The 23,673-nt window shown below is 43.4% G+C and overlaps 1 long non-coding RNA gene across 1 annotated transcript in view; it reads right to left on the bottom strand.

Annotated features, from left to right (window-relative positions):
• The window catches only part of LOC128754401 (uncharacterized), a 36,339-nt gene extending 15,301 nt beyond the window's left edge, over positions 1–21,038 (bottom strand). The window contains exon 1 of the long non-coding RNA XR_008413921.1: positions 20,881–21,038. This is a non-coding gene — a long non-coding RNA (uncharacterized LOC128754401). The remainder of the gene's footprint in view (positions 1–20,880) is intronic.
• Between the last annotated feature and the right edge of the window lie 2,635 nt (positions 21,039–23,673).

Raw genomic sequence — 23,673 nt, forward strand, 5'->3', positions numbered from 1 at the left:
GAATACTCAGTCACACAATCCATTCCCACTGACTCGGATCATCAGGTGTCTAGACTCACAGTGGAATGGAGACATTAAAAACTGTCAATGGACTAAACTGTAGTCAAGACACGTCACCAATACTCTCAGCTTTGTTCAGTGACTAGCATTTCATATTGTCCAGCAACCGACCAATAATAACGCTTCACCACTAGATTCACCATCCAGTTTGCTACAGTTTCAAGTCAAGGCTGAGCCCCTCAGAAAGGAAGCCAGTGTGGGGGTCGATGTTGCCAACATGTTCATGTCTCTCCCGCTGCAACAGCTGACACCAAGAAACTCTGGTTCAGTCAAGGACTTCATCATAGGGTAGAGCCTCCAACACATCACATGAATACCTCAGGAGCAGTTCACTTTCAAGACCTCCACCTCCACCATCGCTTCATCGAGTCAGTTAACACCTGGTCAGTACAGATCTGCGTTGTCCATGGCGTCAGGTTAACACCACTCAACACTCACCTACACTTTCAATCTGCTCAGCTCAGTCTGAGGCTGCACAGGCGCCCGGCATGTTCCCATGATGGAGCCTTACACAGGGCTCATCATTAGAGGCTATAAATGTCTCATGTACAGTTCAAAATGCACTTCATTTCTTTTAACAATGAAATAAAAAAAAAATATATATATATATATATATATATATATATAATCGATTCTTCCCGTTACAGTGAATGGACAAAGAAATAATGCGTTCTAAGCCTTAAAATAGTCTTTTGTAGGAGTGAATGTCGAGTGTCTGCTGCAGGTGGCTGTTCCTCTATGTGTGTGGCCGCTGCATGTGGGAGGGGTTGCCGAGTGAGTGAGGTCTCTCCAGAAGTGAAGAGGTGCCCGGTGCGTGTCCAGCTCTGAATGTGCGCTTCTGTGCAGTTTGGCTGTGACAAAGTCATAAACCAAGTCACGCTCTGTCCCAGACTGGCCTCATCCCTGTCCCAGCTCCAGCCCACAACAGGACATCAAACCCTGGAGTGAGCGCTCCAGCACCTCCCCTGTGACACTCTACCACGGTCCAGTGTGGAGACAGGAAAGGTTTTACACCTCAGTATGAAGAAAAAACAGTCAGTAAATGTAGCTAACGGGACACGTCTGCATACAGAGGCTGCGTTATACACAATAACAAAGCGCCTCATGGGTCAGCTGGTCGGTCTGTGCATGTTATGGGGCGTCGATTTCTGGATTTTTGTTTGAAATCATAAGCAAAAAAAAGAAATTTGACATTTTTGTTCGAACTCGGATTTGTTTGAAGTCCGGGACGTTCAAAAACTGAGGAACCGCTATCTATATCTATATCTATATATATATATATATATATATATATATATATATATATATATATATATATATAGATATAGATATATATAATGCAATGCATCTATGCCTGAGTTTGAAAAGCAAGTTAGAAAGCAAAAAAGGGAAAATCACTATTGCCCACTTCCAGTTTGATTGTTGACAGTGCTTATGACCACAATAACTATTTCCCTGGATGTATTATCGATTGGTCTTAGCAATGGATTGGACGAGCAAAGCTGCCTCACGGAGCCTGTCAATCACGCACTCTTTGATTGACAGCAAGCATTCAGTGAAGCCAGGTCCACTAAAACAGGCTCTAGCAGCGTTGAAAAAGGACGTTGTCAGATCCACATTGTCTCATGTGAGAAGGTTTCATTCATATATTTGCGGGAAGTGAATGACAACTGAGACTCTTTTTGACTCCTAATGCCATCGACATTCTTGATCCACACTCGGCAAGTTCCAACACTGAAGCACTGGTTCTTATTTTTGATACTTCGCTCATCACATGAATCGGCTTTGAAGTGGTCAATAACAGCAACCAGCTACAACAAACTGTAATGTATGCACGTATGTAAATGGCTGCATTGATAGTTGATGCGGAATGACTCCTGTGACTCCAAACTCCCGTTTGAAGTTTCCATGGTGACAGGCTGAGCTGAGCGGCGGATGAATGGATGAACATGGGCATGGGCAGGCCTGCCAGCGTGGTGCCCAATCCTTTGAAACGCCGAGGTAAACGTATGCGGCGCTCTATTTTCCTCCCTCTGTAGCTGTCAGCCTCAATCTGCCTCCCCGACCGGTCATTTTTATCACTTGCCAAAGCTGCCAACTGCTGATAAACTTTTAAGTTAGTTTTTAAATTTCATTTCCCAGGAGTCAAAGCCTGCGGGAGTGGGCCAGAATTCCCAATGAATTGCCCAGGGGCAGAAATGTTTTGTTTTCCCCCCTCTGCACGCAGCTGCACAGACAGACAAGAAACAAATACAGTGAAAATCTTACAGGCAGAGCTCGGCATAATACTGTGTGTAGCAGCACGCCGCGGCTCTCGCCGCCGCTGCCTGTCTGTGATCCAGTGCTAAAGCCAGGCAGCACTTGTTAGGGAGGTAATATCAGGGTATAAATAAATCCTCTGTATCACAGATGGGAAAAAGAAAGAGGGTGAGCATAAAGAGAGCCATCCATCAGTCTCCCAGGGGAGTGGGACAAATTAAAGCCCATAAAAGGGCCTCATTACTGGGGGCAGCTCTCCTGTCTCAGCCTCCCTCATCCTTCCACATCACCTCTCACACATTCTCAAGCTATTTCTCCCTCACACACAAACACGCACGCACACACACACACCATAAGCGCCACTATTGAGAGAAAATGATACACATAAAACACAGAGGAATCCAGAGCAGCTGCTAATATGTCCATATGACAATGTCCTCGCTGGTATTATTATCACGGTGAGCACACACATGCGCTCCTCCCTTATGGTTTTAATTGAATACAGAGCCATTTCTTGTTTGGTTTCAACCCTTTTTGAAACCAAAACGAGTCACTATAAAGTGAGCTTGTTTTGCAGAGAGTCATAACCATTTGACAGTTGAAACTAGAAAAGCAGAAAGACACAACAACCAAGGAGCTGACTTCACATGATTCTTTTTTTTTTTAGAAAACACATTCATTAAAATGACTTCGTGTCATGATGTAAGCTAGCATCAAAATCACGGTTAGGTTTGTCTGGATCAAACCCAAACCCATCCTTCCAGTTAGTTGTGATGAGGAGTGGGCGCATAAGGAGAAGCGATGAAAAGTGAAGGATAATTCCTTCAAAACCTTTCCAAAATCCCATGGAAGTACAACCCTCCACCGGAACGTCATCTTCCTCAGTTCACACCTTTTTATCCGATCCCGAAAATTTGGAATAATTTGGAAAAAAATTCCAAACAAAAGCACTTATTTATTGAAATTTTATTTTTTCCACCAGAATTTTTTAACCATGGATTGATCACATGTGATTTTATCTTTAACAAAGATCATTTTTCCAAAGGGATAGCGGCTCTCATTTATACTTAATGTAGTGAGCCTAAGTCTCCGCCCCTTCCAGTCTGTCCATGGGACCTAAGACTGGAAAAAAAGGAATGGACCTCGATGGGGAGATCAAACTTATTTTCTGGTCCACTTTGCTTCATGCCCTGGATTACATTTACTGTAAATGACAAATAAAGACGTGCGTGTCGACTACATTTGTTATGCAAGTTATGATTTATTTGCCAGTGAAAACACGTATGTGGCACATATGTCCGCTTGTGATAAATGTTACGGCAAGCAGTTTTGATCAGAGATTTTATACTTTGCTTTTCACAGCACAGAGACAGCACTGTTCTTGAGATATTTCCGATGAAATACATGTACAGTGGAACCTCGGTTTTCGAACGTCCCGGAATTCGAACAAATCGGAGTTCGAACAAACCTTTTGAGATCTTTTCTCTTCTGATTTCGAACAAAAATCCAGAACTCAAACGCCCCTGAAAAAAGCCAAAAAAACCATAACGTGTGCGGACCAATCAGCTGACCCACGAGGCGCTTTGTTATTGTGTATAACGCAGCCTCTGTATGCAGACGTGTCCCGTTAGCTCCATTTACTGCCTGTTTTTTCTTCATACTGAGGTGTAAAACCTTTCCTGTCTCCACACTGGACCGTGGTAGAGTGTCACAGGGGAGGTGCTGGAGCCACACTCCAGGGTTTGATGTCCTGTTGTGGGCTGGAGCTGGGACAGGGATGAGGCGAGTCTGGGACAGAGCGTGACTTGGTTTATGACTTTGTCACAGCCAAACTGCACAGAAGCGCACATTCAGAGCTGGACACGCACCGGGCACCTCTTCACTTCTGGAGAGACGTCACTCACTCGGCAACCCCTCCCACATGCAGCGGCCACACACATAGAGGAACAGCCACCTGCAGCAGACACTCTACATTCACTCCTACAAAAGACTATTTTAAGGTTTGGAACGCATTATTTCTTTTTCCATTCATTGTAATGGGAAAAATCCATTCAGATTTCAAACAAATTGCTTCTTGAACGGCCGTCTGGAACGGATTGTGGTCCAGAACCAAGGTACCACTGTACATGTACATGTATATGTCATGCACAACATCAATGTCAGGTCTGCACCATCCCGTATTATAAGAGCTATGTGTCTTCGGTGCCAGCAACTTGCACCTCATGACAACATCTCAATATATGACAGCAGAGAAGCAGCCAGTGATAAGCGACATGCAATGCATATTATTTAACCACTGCAAATAACATGCATTTGCCACCAACACAGGCGAACCCACCCTTTGAATCCCAAGGAATCTCTGCCATGAATTATTGACAGTCTAATGGGAGCGAGAGAATGTAACTGTAGTTGAAGCCTGAGAGCGACCACGGCGAGCCTTTAATATCATGGCTGGTTCTGCGTGTGTGTGATGTGCGACAACTCCCACGCCGCCCACCAACCTTCTCGCACGACACAATAACATCAGCTTCCCCGCCTCACCCCAGACAAACACCTTCCCGGTCAACCTCTCCGCCGTTCGGTCACAGACCCCGCATAAAAACTTTGAGCCAAACTTTGTTTACTCCTCAAATTAAACTTTGACATGTCACATTACAGTAGAGCGGAATGAGGAGTGTTGATCGGATCCAAATGAGAGACAGCGTGACAAGATGGTACAGCTCTTAAGGGGATTCATTCCAGCATTCGCCCGTGGAGATGCTAGAAAGAGGCCTGCGTAACATCTTACTTTATTTTCCTCAACGCAATGTGAGGCCCCACTTTCTACTTTTGTCTTTCAGCTCAAATTCCCACACAAACTGCATACTCAATGATTATTTGCATTAAATTATTAATATGCCAATGGTAACTGTGCTGGGCTTTGGAGTCAGTGCAACCAGCGCACATTCTTTCAAGATGAACATGGCAAGAAGAAACTTCAGACGTGGTAGCCCTCATTTAAATCAAGTTGGAAAAGAAGACAGTATTGATTCCATGCTCTCTCCCGCACATGGCTTGGCTTGCCTTCCAAAACACTTCTTCTTTTTTTTTTTTTTTTTTTTCCGTGGAAGGGGGGAGTCCCCATAGAGCCCAAAACAAAGAGGACAGACTTGTTTGAGGCTAATACTCATGTGCACAATGTGAAGCGTTCACTAACAAGAAAGAGCGGGCTGAAAAAATAAATGATGTTGCAAACTTTTTCAGTAGTTTTGAAGCTTTTACCTCTGCAGCAGCACAATCGCACACACAGCATAAACAAATCACCACACTGCTGCACACAGGAACCAAATGGGCACAGGTGTGAAAGTATGCAGTCCATGTGTGGGAACTGCACTTTCATCCATGAGAAAACAATGCAATTGTATTTTTGCCATTGTATGGTATGCAGTTTGTATATATATATATATATATATATATATATATACATTTTTTTTTTTTTTTTTTTTTTTTGCCAATTCTCAACATCACAACAGAAGACTGACAAGATACAAGTCGAGACAAAATGGTTGACTTGGTTACCAGACAAGACTGAAGACTGTGATGTTATTGGTTTTAACATTAACAGTATGTAACTGGAAGAGCACTTAAAGACCTCTGCCAAGCAGCTCATTTCCACCTGAGCAGCATCTGAGTTCATCGTGCTACAAATAGTAACATAAAAGACAATAACCAATTACCGTAATTTCCAGACTATAAGCCGCTACAGTCATGGTGCCTAAATATTGAGACTCGTCACATTAAACCAGTGAAATCACAGGCGTTTTATTGACTTTAAAGCGCTCAAAATGACTCCACAACTCCACCCACTGAGCCGATCTCCTGGAGGAGCAGAGACCAGAAGCAGCAGCTGAGACCGGCTGTGGTGTCAAACTTCGGACAGGTGGTAGAAAACAGCGAATTTGGAGCACTTTAATGTCAATAAAAGATGTGAGGAGTTGATGATTCAACTTCAGAACATTGGCCAGTTTGTTTCATGAGTCAGTCTACGTGCTGGACCCTATTTTCAAAACTGGTTTAGAAGTGATCTTTATTCACTTTTAAACCGGGTGCACCACTGACCTTTCTACAGCTCAGACAGCACCACTGCACCCACGTCTCATAGACCAGTGCGACTTATGTATGAACAAGATCTGTTTCCCGTCTTAAATTTAGTGGGCGTGGCTAATAGTCTGGTGCGCTCTATGGTCCAGAATTTAACAAACAAATCACATCAAAATTAAAATAAAATAAAAAAACAACAACTATGGAACGGGCAGACAAAGGCTGATGGTCACACATGTGCCTTGCAGGCGGTAGCTTTCGTCAAATGGATGGAACACTAAGTCATGATAATAGGAAGTAAGCACATGTCCGACTGATGATTTGTAATGGTGCCAAAATAACATCATATACACTAGCATCACCAAAAAATGAGAGCCACTCTTCTTACCATAACCAAGTCATAATTAGAAGCAGCACAAGCAAATTTCAAATAAATAAAATTACAATCTTCTGGGTGACTAAGGCCACGTCTCAGCATCTCGTACAGTAACTTTTATTTACTAGAATAATACAAATAAGAAAACAAAATTCACACCAGCCTGAACCACTGTATCACTGTTGGGAGAACAAAAAAAAAAATGTGTCATAATATAATCAGAAATCAAAATATCATAATGAAAAACCATTCCCCAACAAAGCCTTTCCTTAAAGTCTGGAGGTTTTAGCTCCTTTGTTCCAACAAAAAACAAGGGACTTCAAATTTAACAAACCAAAGTAAACTTTTTTTGTTTGTTCTAGGATACAACAACTGCATCTAGAGCCTCCATCATCCTGACAATAATGTAAACAAGGTGGTTTGAAGGTGTGGTAACGACACACAGCCATGTCTCAGTCGCCAGATTCACCATCAGGAGGAAAGCACAAGTCTAATTGATAGAACTTGTGACTGCTGCCCTTCAGAGACTCTCAGCTTATTACTGAAGACTTGACACAGTTTGATCTACACCAACCCATTTGCGCAGCCTCTGCATCTGGGTTGGTTTAGGGATTGATGGATCAAAGCGTGCTGCGTGTTTCTTTGTTTGTTTCATGTTTGTCTGCACAGACAGTTGGGATTGTATTACTGTAGAGCAACTGTAATTTTGGGTCTATTAGCTGAGCGGTAGCTTCAGAAAGTGTCCGGCATTTCGAAGAAGGAGGAGAAGGCATGGCGCAAGACAACAAAAGTACAGGAGGGAGGACGTCACTCAAAAAAAACTGTCAGCTTTTCACCGTGTTTTAAAGCAAATTTCGACATAAATTTATATTATTGTTATATATATTATTGTGGCATTTACACCCCGTACTTCTTCCTGCACGTGCACCATACCGTGCGTGAATCAAAGTACCCTTTTTCCATCTACGCTCTACTTATGACTGACTCAGGTTGCGTGTTTTTGCTGTGTAAATATGGCATCTAAATATGGCAAGGCATAAAAACATAACAATCCAGGCCGATATTATGTCACCCTGTCGTTACACTTGACCCAGTGTAAGTTCACACTGGACCCAGCAGTTGACACGCCTTGGAAACGATCGCATTCACGCCTCATTTCAACCCCAAACAGCTGGAACGGCGCGGTGTGTGTTTGTGTTCCAATCTAGGTGAGGCTTGTGTGTGTGTCCTGGTGCAGGTCATTAGAGGGAGCATGCTGCGCCCTGATTTGTGCATTCACAGTGTGAGAACACAGCCAGGGATCGATTAGTGCTTTGTGTGGCATTTCACACAGGTCTCACCTTCATCACCCGTCTGTGGATCACCTGCACAAGGCGCACGTCACGCTACATACGTGCCAGTGTCCTGTGCGTGGGGGCCATGGTGGAGCTGAAGCAGAGATGACTCAAGCTATGAGTCAGGAACGTCATAGTAGAACATGTTTAAAGTGATGTTTAAAAGTTACCTTTCAGTCAGTTAATACACTGAAAACAAACATACAAAAACTAAAACATTTGTATCCTCACCCCTTGAAACTGTGAATGTCAGATTTTAATCTAAAACCTTATGATAATGAATCAAAAGTAGGGTGCTCCAAACCTATTTCAAAGCAAATTCACGTATGTACGTACTAAGTTTGTACATAACTTCGCACGGTTACAAAGGCTGGTATTTCAGAATTAGCGTGAGAGGGTCAACTTTATTTTCATCTGAGCTCTGGTTAAACAGCATAAATACATAAATAAAAAAGGAAGGCAGCCATTGAAGAAGTGATAGAGTTTTGTCATTCATTGAATTGGTGACAAGCGCTAGTTTGTAAATCTGCCTCCAATCCAAGCCGTCCTCGCAGGTCATATGTCCGGTCGGAATGTGTGACTTGAGTTCTGCGAGCAACGAACTACAGTTAATACGAAGTTTCTTTCAGGATTTCACTGTGAATAACACGGCGAAAACTGAAATGTTCATGTCCACCTCCATGATGTGTTATGTTATCCATTTGTTTTGATGTTTCCACTTTGTTTTCTTACATTTGATCACTTGAGATTCCATCTTTAGGTATGGTATGGTATATCCATTAAGCCATATCATTTATACGTAGAGGAAACGTGGAGTGGTGCTAAGTGGAGTGTTCCATTTAAAGCTGTAATTGTAGGAACGATGCTTATTTTTCCTGGTCAACAATGCTAGTGAGGGCCGCATGATGTGTCTGAGGGCCACAAGTCATGCCTGATCTAAAGGGAGTCTTAGTGAGAATATAATTTTTTTTCATGAAAGAAACAAAATGGAATACAATTGGATATTTACACGTAAATATATGAGGCGAAGGGTGAAAAAACAAACAAACAAAAAAGCATTTTCATTTTTCATTTCGGCATCCCCGAGGTCCAGAAAGCACCTGCAGTTTGGCAAAGTGAAACAGGTAGTAAGTCCGAAGTTACGCTTCATGGTGACATCACACACCCCTCACCGGCTGAAGGACAGCAGCCGAGCGGCGTGGGACGACCACAGCAAGTGCCTCTCCTCAATTGACATTCTATTTGCACTTGCAAATCCACAGTGGTGGCCCTTAACATTGCAGGATGCTCACCAGGCAGCTGGAAGCATTGCGGCTGGGAAGCCCAAATCAGCAGCACACGCACAAAAAGAGAATCTGGCTGAAACTACACAAGAAACAGAACATGTCTTTTAATGAAGCAACCGTGGTCCTCGGTCATAATTTTCAAAGCAGCAGCCAAGATTAAAGTCAAAGGAGTCTCCCAATGGCTTCAAGTCTGCAATGCTTTGAAAAATACCCCCAGTGTACAAAGCACCCCCCTCAACCCCAACACACACACACACCATCACCTCCCGCTTTTTTCGCCCACCCCATCTCTTTCACACTGTTCCAGTGCTGCTTCTCTTACTTTTCAGCACTTGAGCCACCAATTCTCGCCACTGATCCCATCATTAAAAAGGCTCAGGCAGAACAAGGCACTTTTAACGTGGGTGTGTGTCTCTGTGAGTGTGTGTTTGAGGCAGAGACAGCGGCGGCATGACAGACCTGCGCGCGCCAGGCGACGTGCCGCTCACTCTTTAAGTGCAACAGACACCTCCTCTCCAACTACAGAACTAACAGTGTGCCACGTGCACGCACAATGGGATGAATAATTGATCAGCCCGGGGCTTCACGTGTTAAGAACAGAGGGGGCGTGCCAGGAGTGTTTCACTTCAAATTTGTATTGTCTTTAGTCTCCGCCAGCCATCTACATTTCTAACACCTGCCTCAGTAAGATGCGCGTCGGAGCACTAGCCCCGGAACTATCTTTCATCTCACGCACACGTTACCGCGAAAAAAAAAAAGAAAAAAAAACCCTAGACTTTCAAGTGATCATTATCTAGTAGGAAAACCAGGACACAAGTTCGATAGCGTCCCTTTTTTCTCCCGCCTCCACCGGCAGTAACCTTTGTTAGATCGTTTCAGCACCTTTACCATCCTTTTTCATAAAAACCCTGAAAAGAGACAAATCCACGGGGAATGTTTTCAAACTTGAACTGCCAAACAACCGTCAAGTCCCAGGAACAAGCAGTCAACACTGATAACACAACAGAAAAGAGGATTGATTCCTCCGTTTTATGATAAAACAATTAGATCAATAAACAATTCATCGGTTTATTCTTCTAGATCTTGTGGATAATAAAGTGAAATTGAATATTATCAGGTGGATAGTGCAGACGGTTTCCAGCTATACAGTATCTCACAAGTATCACTTGTCACAACAAGTCAAGAAGTCAAACCATCTATTGAACATAAACATACTGAGTTTTCCAATGTTAAACATTATTTTCATTCATGCTCACTAACATTAAAGTGGTAAACAATAACCACTGATCAATCATCCTGGCTGACAATCAAAACAAATGGATCGAAACAGCTGTGAAATCCCTGCGTATAGAGGGTGAAAATCCCAGTGTAAGGACCCCTGTGCTGCTAAAGCGCTGGGGAGAACCCTGGCAGGACACGGTTAGTTTTGCAAGACAAGGGCATTTTAATGCTCTTCTTATGCAAGTTGGCTTCTCAAGCTTCAACTCCATGTTTAGGGATCAATTTTGGAGGACGACAACACAGTGTGAGAAAGCAGCTCCTCAACTTACAGCACTACGAACTCTGGGTCTCAAACCCACCACATAAATGGGAGGACGGAATTTTCAAACGGATCTTTACTGAACAGCTCAATAGTTCATTTAACCCTAAGTGGTCAGAGCAGCCCGGGGGATGTGGCGGGCTTGGAGGAAAACGGCCAAGCAGAAAGGAAATTAACCACCACATTAAGGGCAGCAAGCAAACAACGGAAAATAATGGGAGAGGACCAGACTCTGGGAAACAGCTCTTATTTGACGTGTAAATGAGGCGTCTGGTGATGAACTTTTACAGGCCGTGATTTGCTCCCTCTATGAGTCACCATGTTCCGAACACACGCATCGCTCTCTCTCAGTGATTCAACTTGTCAAACTTAGTCCTACCTGGCTCCAAAAACAGGGGCGGACGTCTCCTCTGAATACAGTTGGTCTGTGTGTCCTGTGACTCTAGGAATAAGTCACTACTAAACTGTTAAACTCCTTGTTTGAAACTGGGTTTTACATACACTTTAGTTCTCAATACGCCATGTTTCCAAGCACAATCTTGTGTTTTCGATAACAAAGTTTTCGGGTTTTGGTGAGACTTTCAAGCTGGAAAAAGGGTGTATACAAAAATAATGCAAAAAAAAGGACATTCCATTACACCAAGTCATTTTATTCTCACTTGTTAAACGTGTGTTTACTAAGTGAGGACCTTATTTATTAGCACCACATGACGTGACATTGTACTGAAATAACATGCTCAATATATGTGCATAAAATGTATGGGTAAAAAAGTTTAGCCACAACTGCTTTAACCTATTAGAACCGGCAGTTCCAAAAAAGTTGATCCCAGAAAGGTAGACTGAGGCCCACAAAGTTCTCCCCGAAAGTGAGTAACAAGTTCCACGGCTCGACTTGCCTGCCAAGCTGTTCATAACTATGTAATGCCTTCATACATTATAAAGTCCTGGCTGCGATTGAAAACGGCAGTCAAAAACAACAAGTGATCAAAGACCCCGAAGATGACTGAGAAGAAACCGAAATGGCTTGACCATAAACATACTCGGGCTCCCTGGTGGACAACAGAACCAACTCCCTCCCTTGTAAACAGTCCTGTAATATTAAACACAGCACACGTCAAAGGGCTCTTATGTTTGCCTCTCCGCTGCGGATTGGGATGTTTTGCCCGGGGTCGGTGTCCCACCATTATGACATCACTCAGGACCAGACCAGGAGGATATCAAAGGCGAACCAGCGGCCTATCGTATTCATCAATGGAAAATATTCATATGCATATCCACCCTCGCCACCCAAAAATGGCAGCCTCCTTTCAAAAAGGAAGGCGATCCACTGGCAACACATGAGAACTTGCAGAACATCAAATGGAACGGCAGGAAAAGGTGATTAAAAATACAAACCGTCTGGGTTGGAGGGGGGGGGGAGGCAGGCGAATGAGGAAATACTTAAAAGCAGTCATGATTGAGCAGCTACTGATGAATCCGAGGCGCTTTTCTCTGGAAACTGTCCAGCATTACTTTTGATTTAGCGCGGCCAGGATCAATAGCCGCCGCTCGGGGTGGTGTTTCTAATTAAGGTAATTCATGGTCTGACTGATATGGCTAAATTACCAACCCTGTGCCACGCCGGACAATTAGGGCCGGCTTTTGGACTTTCACAAATATATATATTTAAATAGGAAATCGGCCAACCAACTCATATGCTTTTTCAAAACAGACAAGTCCACTCCAGCAAGACTTGTAACGCAGACATCCAACCTGCCTGCTCTTGTCTCCATTCCGAATGTTGGCCCAGTTGAAATGGCCCAGTCGTGTTTGGGAGCAGCGCAGCTGGACTGAGCGTTGTCATGTACATCAATTCACTGTTGAGCCATTGACTGACCGAGAAAGTTAAGCACAAAAGATACAGATTTCCACGACATGTAAAGGAGCGTGGTGCACCACCACAGCTTAAAGGAGAGGCGCCATGTCTTCAGTATAGTGATCTCTGTTTAAAGATGAACCCTCTGTCATGAGCCAAGGATGTGGGAGTGGGACCCAAGCACAGTGGTGAAAGTCACAGTGAGGCAGGAGCGAGTCAGAAATAATATTTTCATAATTAACAAAAAGAAACACAACGGAAAGCGTCACCGAACCGGGAGAAACAAAGCAAAGTCTAAATGTCCAAACGGAGTCATTAAACTAGCAGAAGTCCAAAAACACGAATAAGAGTCCGACGGAAAGCGTCACTGAACCGGGAGAAAACTGACTTAAATCACAGGGAACTAGAGGAGACGAAAGCACAATGAACCCAGAGTCAATCACAAAAGAAACCAGGAAACGCACGGAAACAGGGAGAAACAAAACACTAACTCAAGGCACCAGGGTTTAAGACAAAGTAATCTAAATGAGCTAGCAAGCGCACAGAAAGAGAGGACAAACAAGGAGAGCCAAATTACACCCTCACGAGATCAAACATTTTAAAATGAAGTGGAAACATCAGAACTTGTGGTAGACAAATACATGATGGAGGTGGATATGATCATGGTGGTTTTCAGTGTGTTTTTAACAGAAAAATCCCAAAAGGAATATCATAATAACTTAACTTGACTAAAAAACTAGAGTCGCACATCTAGCCAGACAAATGAAGAGATAGTCTGGGTAAAGACGGTTGCCGGTTCATTTGTAGAAAAGGTTTTTATTGTGGCCATCTAGTTGGAGGGACTGCTCCCCCATGGTTTCAAAAAATGCTGGCGGAAAGCCTGAGGTGTATATTCATCGGGGGGCCCATCCCAGCTACTTTGGGCAAGAGGCTGGGAACACCCTGAAAAGGTCGCCAGCCGAAAACAACTTTTCTCTTTGTTTTTGGACTGTGGGAGGAAACCAGAGTGCCTGGTGTGAACCCACACAAGCATGGTGAAAACTGCACACAGATGGCACCAAGGTTGCCCCAAGCTGGAAGCAAACCATCCACCTTCTTGTTGTGCCACCAAGACAAAGGTAAGAATACACAATTCCTTTAAACACAAAAACTGTGTTTCAGCTTGAGAGAACGCCTTTCAGGGAGTCAAGGATCTGAGAAAGGCATCAACAGGATGATATACTCAACACTATAATGATAGATATCGGCCAATGAATATAACTCTTTCAAATAAAATTCACTGGTGGCAGGGATGTAAATTGAGAGAGCAATGTGATGCAGATGTGTCAGCAGTTTTCCAGGAAGCCCTCTGTGGCAGGGACCTATCTATTATGTGTAAAGAGCAGATCATGCGTTTGTCCACTGCCGATGCAAACGGATGTCAGTTACAGATCTGCAAATCTTGCTGTTTGCTGTATAATCAGGGAGCATCTTGTGGCACCGCAGGCCTCCGAGCCACTATTAATCCCCAAGACTGAGAGGCCGCCGAGCAGGGAACAGCATAAAACAAAGCAAGGTTCTCCAACAAAAGGTAGTTGTGTGGCATAGATGTGTCATTTCAGAGAGCTGCAGCCGTAACGCATGCTTATGCCAGCAGAAATGGCTTAAATACACCCCCATGAATATGCCATTTAGGTGGGGAAAGTCTGACAACAAAAGAGGCGCCGCACCGTTTTTGATGAGGCTAGATGGTCTGTGTGTGCGTGCGTGTGTGTGTGTTTGTTTGTGTAGATCCTCAGTCTAGTGTTCTGCCCTACTTACGTTTGAGATTATGTCCAATTACGACAGAGAGGCAAGTATTGTTTAGAACAGCGTTCTGGCTGTTGTGTGACATGGTGAGACTGAAATAGCAAAGCATAACATTTTGACTTTTTGGGGAAAGAAAGCTGATAAATTAGCAGCACAGTCAAGCACAAGCACATATTAATGTGAAGGTTAAGGATGTAACGTTCAGTGAGACCTGTTGATGTCTGGGTGAAAAAGAGATTTCATATCGGTTGGTTTGGCATTGAAATCGTTGTTACAGCCTCTTTATACTTTATGCTGAACTGGCTTCATATTGGGCTGGAGAGTACATGACGCTACCCACAAATGCACTCGCTTTACTAAGAAAAGGTCATAACTCTTAACACCTTGGCAAGGAAGTCGTGTTTCTGGCTGTGTTTTTCTGTCTCTCAGAAAATACATGACTGAACTTTAGTGGATTGCCATCTGGATCCCTGAATCTTTTGAAGTTTCATCACTGTCACGGCAACATTTTAACGTCATGCCTTCTTCACCTTGACATTAGTGTCGGCACTACAGTGCTAACACATAAGAAGATAAAGGTTAGAATTTAGTACTCAAGCAGTTGGGCCAGTTCATTTGTTGAATTCAGGAAGGGAGAGAAGTGCGTTCCAATGATGACAGCAACATAGCAGCATTAGAAAACTAAGCAAATTCCCAATGACTATCAGGGTCTTACTGTATAGAGGACTTTAAAAGCTACTAAACCAATGTGAAATATCCCAAAACTTCCTTGAACTCAGGTTGCTATGTTCACCATCACTGCTGAGTCATGTGACCAATGTGCGACCAATCATGAAACCCAACGTTACCATCAGTAGTTGACTCCGAGTCAGTGTGCTGGACTGTCCCGCATCACTGAATTATAGTCTAGTCCGCGAAGTCTGTTACTGCCACCAGCTGTCCCACTGAGCTCATTGATATCAACAACAGTTCAAGTGCTAAAAAAGGTATCAAATTCTGTTTGCAGAATATTGGCAAGGCAGGAATATAGGGTGGAAAAAAAAAAAAAAACAATATGGCTGTAAACAGCGGTTATAGAAAGGTCTGCTCCCGACCGACGTACGCTCAGGAGCAACTGTCCGGTCCAATTCAAACTGCGATAAAAATTGCAACCTTTGCCGACCAAGCCATTCAGGGCTCAATAGTAATATTGATCTTAAACTTAGTGAAGTCTTGAACTTAGTGAAGCGGTCCAGACAGGATACAAACCCAGGTAGCACTCAATTCAATGTAATTGCATTCAATTCTCATCGTGTCACGTGAGATGAGCAGTAGTAAGACGCAACTATCACCGTAGCGATTCCGCTAACCTACAGTGTTACTCCACCACAAGGGCGACACGATTGCAAAGGCCGCTGCTCAAATGAAATCATTTGATGCCTTGAATCTATTTTTCATTTAACCTTTTCACATTCGTAGAGCTCCACAATTATGGCCCTTTTTTTTTTATAGTTCACTTTGGCTCTAAAGTGCTAGCAAAAGAGCTCTCCTGGTGACTGAAGCGGAATCGACAATTAGCCTGCTAGCGTGAGCAGCGGTCTCGGCAGTGGGTCCCCGATGGTACAGTGCGTCAGATGAAGAGATTGAACCACCAGCATCAACGCTGGCCCGTCTGAGATGGGCTGCTGTAATTGGTAGCCGCTCCGCAACACTCGCATTCCTTCACACTTTATTAACAGCCGTCATCCGGTCGGAAGCTAATCTTTTATTCTGTTTTGCAATTATTGCAAAGTGGTGCGCTTCAAACCAGGAGGAGGAGGAGATAATGAAATTAACTTCCTAACTTAGAGCAATTCTCCATGGCACAATGATCAGATATTCTCTTGGTCTGGGTAATGTATGCAAATTCCATGCATCTATCATGAGTTATTACGACTGCAGCAACACAAAACACTGATTTCGCCAACAATTAGCCTTAAAACGGAGTATTCTAATCGGCGCGAGGGAGGCGTGCGCGCATATTAAAGCTACTGTAATTGAAAAGCCTGAACTTTTGACACCTCCTCAAGTGAGTCTTTGACAGCAGTGACAGTTTGTTTACATCCTGCTGCGTCTGTCTTCCGTTTCAAAGGTTGTTTCATAACACCTGAGTGCAACCGTGGGGAATACTGCAGGGCATATTCCTTTACCTGTCTATTGTTGGCGCGCCGCTGATAGTTTTCGCGTGTCGTGAGCAAAATACTTTGCATTTCAAGCGCTATTACCAGTTATTCGCTTTGAAACACGGGGGAAAAAAAACGCATTACTCTTATGCAACTTAAGGCTTGAGACTGAAGCTTTGTCAATCACACATTTGAACGGAGAAAAAGAACACTATTGGATGTTACTATTTCAACACAGTGCACACTGAGAAGAAGAAATACTCACAAGCCAGATATTGCTGCCCATAACTAATTACAGTTGTTTTTAATGTGACCAGGAGGGTTTGCGGTTTGGTGGCCTGAAGATCTAGTCTCTACTCTTTGCGGATGATTTGGTTCTGATGGCTTCATCATCGCGCGACCTACAGCTCACGCTGGATCGGTTTGCGTCTGAGTGTGAAGCGGCTGGCATGAGGATCAGCACCTCTAAGTCCGAGACCATGGTTCTCAATCGGAAACGGATGGATTGCTCTCTCCAGGTAGGGACTGAGATCTTGCCTCAAGTGGAGAAGTTTAAGTATCTCGGGGTGTTGTTCTCATGTGAGGGGATTAGGGATTTGGAGATTGGTCGGCAAATTGGGGCAGCAGGGGCGGTATTGCAATCCCTTTGCCGCACTGTTGTCCATAAGAGAGAGCTGAGCCAGAAGGCAAAGCTCTCTATATACCGATCAATCTTCGTCCCGACCCTCACCTACGGTCATGAGCTTTGGGTCATGACCGAGAGAGCAAGGTCCCGGATACAAGCGGCTGAAATGGGTTTTCTCCGAAGGGTGGCAGGCGTCTCCCTTAGAGATAGGGTGAGGAGTTCTGTCACTCGGGAGAGGCTCGGAGTAGAGCTGCTGCTTCTCCACATTGAGAGGAGTCAGTTGAGGTGGTTCGGGCATCTCATCAGGATGCCTCCCTTCGGAGGTGTTCCAGACACGTCCAGCTGGGAGCAGACCGAGGGGTCGACCCAGGACCAGGTGGCCTGGGAGCGTCTCAGGATCCCCCAGTCGGAGCTGGTGGATGTTGCTTGGGAGAAGGGCGTTTGGCGTGACCTCCTGAAGCTGCTGCCCCTGCGACCCGGCAACGGATAAGCGGATGACGATGGATAGATGGATGGAACTCAAGCATGTCTATACGCACTTAACTGTCAGTACTTATATATATATATATATATATATATATATATGTATGTATATTAAATGAATGTTACATAGGAACAATATTATACCAGAAAGGACTGGGACAGTATATAAGTTAACAATGTTCAGAGTGCCATGAGCTCACTGAGTATCACTCCTGAGCTCCTATAAACACACCAGAGAAGAGGCCACGCAGCAGGGATGGAACCAAAAAAAACACCTAAACATTCATAAATACTAGGGTTACACATTCAATCCTGATCAGTTCGTCTCGCCTGCTACGATTAAACAACACAGATGGCCCGTGAGTCACAGGACAAGAGATTGCGAGCAAATTTGCCGCTATTAGATTTCAAACCTATTGTTACATATCCAATCCGTAAGACTACTTTATATACATATATACATATTTAATGTTCTGATTTGCATTGAAAGCCGCTCACACACCTTTTTAAGGAAAACAATATTATATTATGAAAATTATGGTTATGATTTTTCAATACCGATTATAGCATAGCCATAAAAAAATAGAGTCACTATAGTCGGGTAGGCAGCGAGTTTGTAGCCACAGTGAGAAAGAGCACCATAGTGGTAGGAAAAATAAAGAAATGTAGATTTTACAAACCTTTTCAAGATTCTATACGTGACAATACAACGCTCCAGCACAGAAAAAATATGATTCCACAACATGAAATGATTGTCCCATCCAGTCACTGACCACAGCTCAATATAAACAATGCCAAAAATGTCAGATAAACACAGTTATAAATGTGAACCCTCTAAAATAGGTTGTTAAAATAGTAGGTTAAGGGCCACTACACTCTTCATAGACACAATTGGATTGTAGGTAGGAGCTCCTCTGTTGCATCCCAATTGAAAGAGAGGCTGGACAAACAACCCCCTCCCAGCCTCGGCGACAGGCCCTCCGCTCGGAAAGACAGCTCATCCGTCACCATAGGCAGCCTCTCCCTCAGACGGGACCCCCTGATGCCCAGTAATGGCTGTTTGATGACCCTCATAAAAGAAGTCAATGTATTGATGAAGCCCTTTGAGGACAGGCCTAATTTGTATGGGAATCAATTCAGCCAATTCATAAGACAGCCAGCGGCTGACGGAGGTGGGCGAGCGCGCGCGCGTAACCCGATCAAGACTTCGCAACACAACATCACACCTGTGACCTCGCCGCCTTCGCTCGGCTCGCCAATTTGTTTTAATGATAGTCTGTCATGTCCTCATGAAATAATTCAATCTGTCTCCGATCAGATTACCATGTAAAAGGACGGCACATTATATGGCGCTGTTGCCTGTCGTCTGTCGTCAATTCATACCTATGGCCGCCTGCAAATCTAAATTTGGGAGGCTACTGCTTTGAGTGGAGAATGGCAATGAGTTTTCACAGCAGGATTAACTCCCTGGTTATTTATATATCCACTTTAGCTTCAAAATTATTGGCAGGACCAATATTACATTCGACAACTATTCATTAGTATCGATAAAGCGTCTGAAAATGCTGATTTTAACTAAAAAAGTTGAACAAAAATAGAAGCAGAGCGTGAAGAAATGTGAGATAAGTACAGAATGCCCTTGGAGAGCAAGTCAAAAAAGCAGAATTGTGTTTGAAGAATGTGCAGAAGCATGAATTATAAACTGAAGTTTCTTCTGCTTCCTGTTCAGTGCAACAGTTTGACAGGCTTCACATTCATATTGTGATCACGCTTTACAAGATCTGGAGGTGGAACACCCTCATTTACAATGTGAAACACACATATATAGTTTCTCATTTGTGGACCAGTGGGTCACTTTCTGAATGACCCATTGACACTGTGCTGAAAAACGTATTTGGATGTTCGTAATGTCAAATCAAATTAGTTTGAGGTTTTATAATTAACTAAGTGCATTTTAATATTTGACACCAGATTGGTTAAATTTAAGTTGAATAAGCGCAGGAGAGTTTGAACATAATGTGGGCTGTGCAAACTGTTTATAGTGGACACATTTTCTGTGTCAATCCTGAATTATTATTTATTTAAATTTATTTATTTATTTAAACTTAAACTTTCCACTTTAGTCTCCTTCATCATGGATGTTTTGGTTATGACCTCCCGGCGTATTCATTACCTCTGTGTAGAGGTAATGAATCTGTTATTTGTGTCAAATTCAGCTCTATAAAGTCGCAGATTCATACATTCAACTAGTGAAGTGCTCAGAGAGTGTTGACCTCTGGCAAGCTTTTTATTCCCACATGCATGGTGATCTACACCCCACAACATTCTCATGCACATACTTCAATGTATTGTTTAGCATTTAAAATCACATTGATAGTAAAATCAGACGAGCCCAACAGGACAGCAGGTGGCAGTAGTGTTCTGGAACCAGCTCGCACAACACAAACACTGAACGAAGAAGAAAGATGGAGCGCGAGCGTTGCATTCCACTCCACTGACAGTGACATCCTCTGAAAGGTTTGCAGGCTCCATTAAAGTATCAATTCATTCATTTGCTTTTGACTTTACAGAGCGAGCAGTAGACAGGACAATTGTTCCCCGAGTCCAAATGAAAGCTGTTTCTCTGTGCTGCTTCACCATAACTGTAGGCAGTTGTTACAGACATAAAGTGACGCGATAAACTCAAACACAAGAGTCTGAAAAGACAAACAGAACCTGTGCAGGCAGAGTGTTGAAGTGCTTGCCAAGCACAGAACAGAGTTCAGCTGAGTGAACTGAGGACGAGTTCATCTGCATGAGTGCAGAACAGAACGCAGTTGAAGTGATTCTCCAGATATTGCCGTCAGAATAATCAGTGTCGAGGTAAAGCCCTGCTGCCCTGGCCTCTGCTCACCTAATGAGACCCCATGCCCGGGATTTCTCTGTGTGCCTCGACCAGCCAGCCCACTCCAGCTCCACCCAGGGAAAAGGAGACGTGGAGGAGGCGGCAAAGGAGGAGGAAAGAGGGCAATGAATCCAAACACACCGCCCCCCCCAATATCATTTGCATTTACCGAATCAGCCGTGATATCCACAGAGGAGCCGGTCAGGAGGGAGAAGAGAAGCAGGAAGAAAAAGCAACCGCTCGCAAAGGTTCCCAGGATCAGGTCTGGCTCCTGCCTTCATCTTCAAGAAAAGTGAAAGAGAAGATAAATGGATTAGCCACCAAAGAAGAGTGTCAGGTCAAGTAATGGGACAGTAAAGAGTCAAAAGTGAGAGGGGTAGGTGTGACGGCAGCCAGGGAGGATGGGAGTTTTTCTTGAATGAAATCCAATGGCAGGTCCTGATGGCGTGGAGCGAGTGGAGAGTCCCAGTGTCTGCAGCTCCAAAAGAGGATGTGATGAGACTGCATGGCTAATGAAGCAGCGCTCCTCTCCGGCTCCACTGAGAGCCCAGCCTTTTCTTATTCCCATTCATCATTAATTCAACAACGTTGATAATTTCATTAGTTTTTTTCCTCCCCGCGCATTTCCAAGGGCCTTTATCAATAAATGATGGGCGACGGACCAGGGGCTGCCCCTGCTTAGCTAAACACACACTTCTGCCGCTACAGTTCCTCCTTCCTGAAAATGAGAAATATCTGTATATATGGCATACAAACCCAGAAGGGTTCACATCCAGGAAACATGTCTCTGTGCCTTTCTGGTTTCAGGATTTGGCAGACTCACGCAGTCGGACCCGCCACAGGGAGTCTGCCTGCGTGGCATCACACACACACACACAAACCTCCACACAGCTTTTGAAAATGAATGACAATAGCAAGATTTTCCATTAACATGTAAAGAAGCACAACTCCTTCAAACACAAATGTTACATCAAAATAATAACTGATGGTGCGTCAACTTTGGACTGACCACATAGCCATGTTTTTTTTTTTTTTAGAGCTTCCAGCCATATACGTCTTCTGGTAGAAATAGTTTCATCATATTAGTGCTTAAAAGATCTGATGATGACATTCAGTAAAAGGAGAGAATCGGGAGTTACACCTTGTAGAGGAGCCACCCTCATCCTCATCTTCATCCCAGACATCCAACTGCAGAGACACATCTATAAAGGCTGCACACGATGAAGAAACATGCCTGTTATTTCTGTCTATTGCTAAATCCTTTTTTTTAATTAAATATATTTTTTTAAATTGTCTGTTTTCACCTTGCAGACGAATGAACCATCGAGACATGATGACAGGAAGCCCACCGGGGAGGAGACAAATTTCTGTGAAGAACATCCCAAATGATCTCTCTGTTTTTTTGTAAAACAAAAATGGCAAAAATTTATTCAAAAAAAAAAATAAAGGAAAATGTCAAACAAAAATGACATCTCACTGCCTAGATTTGAAGAGGCTGCACACGCTAACTAAAAAAAAAAAAACCAAACAAAAGTTGTCTTGCCTTTTAAACCACAAATGTATGCAGGTTCAGCGAAAACAATGTACACACACATCATGCATATGGAGTATCTATTAGGGCTGTGTATCACGAGGAAACTGGTGAGACGATACACATCGTGATACAGGCGTGACCATACGATATACAGTATCTTGTGATATACTGTGCTACAGTAAGTACCACCATACATAGTAATTTGCAAACATCAGCCAGTATTTTAAGAGGAAAAAATTACATAATGCTGAATACATCCAATATAATGCACTAGAAAATGAGTTTACTGTGATGAACTCCAGGCTTCAGTCAGGTTTTCGTGCGACAGAGGAACGAACAGCAGCCTTAGTCAACATCACAAATGCAGCAGCACATCCAAGAATTTATATATAAAATATATATATATATATATATATATATATATTGGAATTAAAATACTCATGCCATATTACGCAACCAGGTATCGTGACATTTGAGTGTATCAATATGTTCTCACACCCCTAGACACCTCTTTAAATGTATGACAAAAATAGTACTGTTGAACAAAGCTTTCTAACATGCATCTCATTGGAGACTCTGGACAACTTTGCCTGAGCAGTAGTTGGCTCTATAAAAGTCTAGAAGCCAGTGGCCACCACTTTGAGCACCTCTTGTATTTCTAGAGGTCGAAGGTCACTAGCATTACAATTGTGATAGAAATATTTCTGCAAGTTTTCCTTGACCTGATACATTATTTTTGGCAGACTCTGTACATTGGAACTTGCTTTTTCAGGGCTCATACTCTTTCATGTGCTGTTTTACCTTGTAGACATCAGGGATTATTCGAGGACGAACCTCCCAAGATAATGCTCCACTTTGTTACCTACGTAGAACAGAAAGAGAACTTCATGTTTGAAAAAGAACACACACTATTTCGTCAATGATCACTCAAAATAAAAAGGCTGCACACAATACAAAGATGCACTTAAATATCAGCCGGAACTGTGCACAAACAAGTACATGTCATTTATTCGGGAAGCTATTTATCGGACTGGAAATATTCTGTTGCTCTACATTTTCTACCATCTGCGATTACTTATTAATGACCAAAATTAACATTGACACTTGAAAGTATCCTGTGACAAATTTGTTATATTAAAAATACATTGTGCCATGTGGGACCTATCACCAGGGGAACAAAGGCATGGCACCGACATGGTCTTGGGGTCCCAGGTAAATAAATCCAAACTTGGCAGAGCACAGTCAGCTTTTGCTTTGGCAGGGTTGCCGCGACATGGAGAGCTTGGCCAGGGAATGTATGCTCTCACACACACACACACACGCACACACACACGCAGAACACACAGCTCTCGGGGGCTGGATCCAGGGATTACTCTCGCCGCATTTATTTATTAACTTTCAATTAAATATGGGTATCCCAGGGCTTCG

Source organism: Synchiropus splendidus, chromosome 2 (genome assembly GCF_027744825.2).
Source record: "Synchiropus splendidus isolate RoL2022-P1 chromosome 2, RoL_Sspl_1.0, whole genome shotgun sequence".
Taxonomy (NCBI): Eukaryota; Metazoa; Chordata; class Actinopteri; order Syngnathiformes; family Callionymidae; genus Synchiropus; species Synchiropus splendidus.